General features: G+C 47.6%; 1 protein-coding gene across 1 annotated transcript in view; it reads right to left on the bottom strand.

Moving 5' to 3' along the window:
- The window catches only part of LOC106806499 (vacuolar protein sorting-associated protein 41 homolog), a 54,977-nt gene that overhangs the window by 35,645 nt on the left and 15,455 nt on the right, over nucleotides 1–3,877 (bottom strand). The window lies entirely within an intron of this gene.

The following is a 3,877-nucleotide window of genomic DNA, read 5'->3' as shown; positions in this document are numbered from 1 at the left end:
TCTATGAATCCATTCATCCATCTGTCTATCCACCTCTCCTCTCTCTCTCTCTCCCTCTTTTCTCTGCATGATCTCCATCCCCTCCCTCTCTCTCTCTATATATATAGTAAATGCACTAATTTAATTGATTATGTTGTTAGTTATAACGTTACAACTCACATCGGCACTAACTTATGCACGAAAACAGTGACAAAGATTCCAATTAATGCACCAAATATATCGAGAGGATACTATACAAACTTACAGAGACACGGATTAAGAATTCGAATTCGCAGTAATTTGAATTTTCATCTCCCATTCTGACTCATCTATATACAACATTTCTCTGCTACCTTAGTTGATTAGTTTGAATAATTCTGGCTGTCAAACGAGCAGGTTTTATATGAGCAGCCAGTGGCGGGGTACACCGCACCTGCAACCCATGGTACTGCTGCCCACGCATGAGGGGCCTTCTGACAACAACTTGTCCAAATACTGCAGAAAGAAACAATATTGTGGGTAAACAATGGTAATATAGCGATATCTTTTTCACGCATAGGCAGTTCTGACAACATACGGCTGAACGAGTTATTCACTATACGTAGGCTATTTATAACATTTTATCAATATGTAGACGTAACATACTTTACAGACTGGTTCTTCTTGGTTGACGATTTAGAAGCCATAATAGCACAAGTAACTGAAGGCCGAATCTTTAACGTTAGAGGAGACTAAACCCATACAGAATCTTTTACCAAAGAAGGTTTGAAATGATCGCAGACTAATTTGCGATAATCAAAGGCTCGCCCTAATTTTGCATAATGCAGAGTATTTGATGTTTGCGTGTCTTTTACTGTCAGGCTCATGGAGCATACCACATGTTGTAAAATCCGCGGTCGTCGTTCCAGGCCTGACTCGAGCCACCATATCAATCTGTAAAAAAACGCAAAGACCATACATGGCATACTAGTTATAGTTACTCGTATCGGCTTTTCAGTTCCACAGAGAGGAAATCAGCCCGTATTATGTACAATGTCTGGACAAATCCACATGCAGGCATCGAGCAAATATTTGGAAATAAGCCATGCGGATGATCAGCGATCCAATGTATCGATTTCACAGTCAACTCTACTGTTTATCTGGCAACGCGTTCGAACCAGGAGAGCAGCAGAGGAAGCCAAATGACCACACAAGATTATCAGCAAGTGAACTGCACTCGCGACACACAAGAGGCCACGTTGAGACAACAACACCAGCATCGAGAAGATGTGACCGTTGATTTTACGCAAAATCCACATAACAGTAATTATTGTGTGGAAAACACACACACACATCTGCTATACCTGCCTGATACACAGTAATTAGTTTTTTTATTTTTTTTTTTTTTTTTTTTTTTTTTGTATAGCGATTATTGTGTTGAGAGCACACGGACATGTGTGGACCGTCGGCTGAAATACACTAACAGTATAGAGCGGATGTTTTGTATGAGAGCATGCCGGACATCTGTAACCGCACTGCTAAAAATGACAATATAGAGTAATTCTTGTGTGGAGAGCAGATGACGCGGACATCTGTAGACCTGCCGGTAACGACCCTATAGTATACAAGTGACTTCTGGATCAACATGAGAAAGTCGTATAACACCGCCGCAGTAGTATCATACCCCACTTGACATGAGGCTACTCCAGCTGTGTAACATTACCAACTACAGTAGGATCATCACAGCTAGCACACGTGTGGTAACGATTACCAACGTACAGTAGGACCAGCAATGGCCGACCCTGCAGTGGATAAATGCTGCACCCCGCTCGATCAACAAGACACTCTCGTCACGACGCCCGCGTCGACGTCGCAGTCGCCACGGCACGCTAGTCGTTCGTCGCTCGTCGGATAACGCGCGTTGTCGTCGTCGGGCGGCGCGCGCTAGCCGCCTACGTGCCGCTCCAGCCGCCACGGCTGCATCTGATCTCGCGCTGTCCCGTCGCCGACTCGCGCCAGGCCCGCGTAATTCACGGCGAGCGCGCCGCACGCGCTCGCGCCGCCGCGCCAAACAGCTGCGCCGACGTCGACGGCTGATTCCTGATGCGCGCAGTCGTCACGTTCAGCGCACTGTCTTGCCCTCGTCGTCGGCCGAGCGCCACGTCGGCGTCTTCGCACGTCCGCCTGCGCCCTACGGCGCCGTTCGATCACGGCCGCGCGCCTCAGCCGCGCCGTCGCCGCCACGTGGGCCGGGGCGGTCCGGTCGGCGCTGGCTCGTGCTACTCGGACTGGCGAGCGTCGTCGCAGGGCACGCGCTTCTGCCACGAGCTCGCCGGGCGCCCCGCTACGTGCACCGGCGGCTACTTCGCAGGCGCTGTGCGCGCCGCGCGGCATGTACCTCGCACCGGGCAGGCGCGTCTCGGCGTCGTCGCTACGCGCGCATCTGGCCGCCGCGCGACCGGGGGCCAGCATGCGGCGCATCGGCCGCGAGCGAGGCGCCACCGCGGCGAGCGGCCGCCAGCGCGCGCCGAGAGAACAAGGCGACGCGCACGGTGGCGCTCGTGCTGCTGACCTTCCTGCTGGAGAGCGTGAGCATCGTCGCCGTGCAGACGCTGCAGTACGCGTGCCCGCTCTGCGTCGACACGTGGCTCTACCTGCTGGCGCAGCTCGTCTCGATCGCCGTCGGCCCCGTGACGAACCCGATCCTGTATTACGTGAGGATCTCAGCATTCCGCCGCGCGTTCCGGCAGCTGTTAATGTGCCAAGACACGCCGGGCGACAACTCAAGCAGCGTGGATTAGCGATCGCGACGAAGACTCGTGGGGTACGAACAATGCGCCATAATACACTAACTACAAGTACTTTATTAGTACGTAAAAGCCAGGATACGTACAAAATACAGGGTACTTGCAGCACAGTGGCACATGATTATACTAGAGTACATACAACACACCAGAGCACGTAGAACATACCAGAGCACGTAGAACATACCATAACATGTAGAACATACCAGAGTACATACAGTACACCAGAATGTACAAGTGTTCGTACAACATGGTGGAGTATAATAATAACAGAGTATATACAATAACATCAGTATGCACAACATATTGGCGTGTGACTATACTAAAGTACGTACAATATACAGGGGTACACTAATACCAGAGTACGTACAATAACCTCTGTGTGAACAACGTACAATAGTACGACTACAACAAAATGCATGCCACACAGCAAAATATGTCCCACATACTGAAGTACATACAGAGTACCAGAGTTCAAAGAGTATACCAATGTAATGTATTCTAACTTAGTACTTATGTAGTAATGTTAGTATTTATGTTTCTTTTACTACTTAATGAGGTATCTCAATGTTTATGATACTTGCCTTTTTGTTGTTATTGTAAATGTGGATAATGTTAATGGTGAACTATTTACTAGAATAGAGCATTATTAAAATTCCCCCATTTTCATAGTTCCCATTTTTTAGTTATACTGAGAAATTTAGAGAATAAATCAGTGAATTGATTATTACCTCGAGTGTACACAAATGGGAGACCAATAAATTTATAGATTTATGGTAAATGGTTTAATGTACGTAAAAATTTCTACCTTTACGTTTGATTTAATTTCACACTAGCCATTGTGCTTTGAATATACGTGTAAATTAATAGTGAACACAGATGAAATCATATCAATGGTTGCTTATCGACCAGCGTACCGGTGTTTGATCCATGTTATCCAGCAGCAATCGTACAGCGCGCTCCGTGTCGAAATCGACGAGCATCTCTATTTTGTCGGAGATGGAGTTGAACAGGCCGTGCTTGTGTATCAACTCAAACACGTCCTTGTGCTTGAGCCTGCCGTGGAGATCACACGTAAATATAACGTACAATGATATATATATATATTATATACG

The sequence above is a fragment of the Priapulus caudatus genome, unplaced genomic scaffold, assembly GCF_000485595.1.
Source record: "Priapulus caudatus unplaced genomic scaffold, Priapulus_caudatus-5.0.1 Scaffold165, whole genome shotgun sequence".
Lineage (NCBI taxonomy): Eukaryota > Metazoa > Priapulida > Priapulimorpha > Priapulimorphida > Priapulidae > Priapulus > Priapulus caudatus.
The sequence above is the reverse complement of the archived record's forward strand: the minus strand, read 5'-3'. Positions and strand labels throughout refer to the sequence as shown.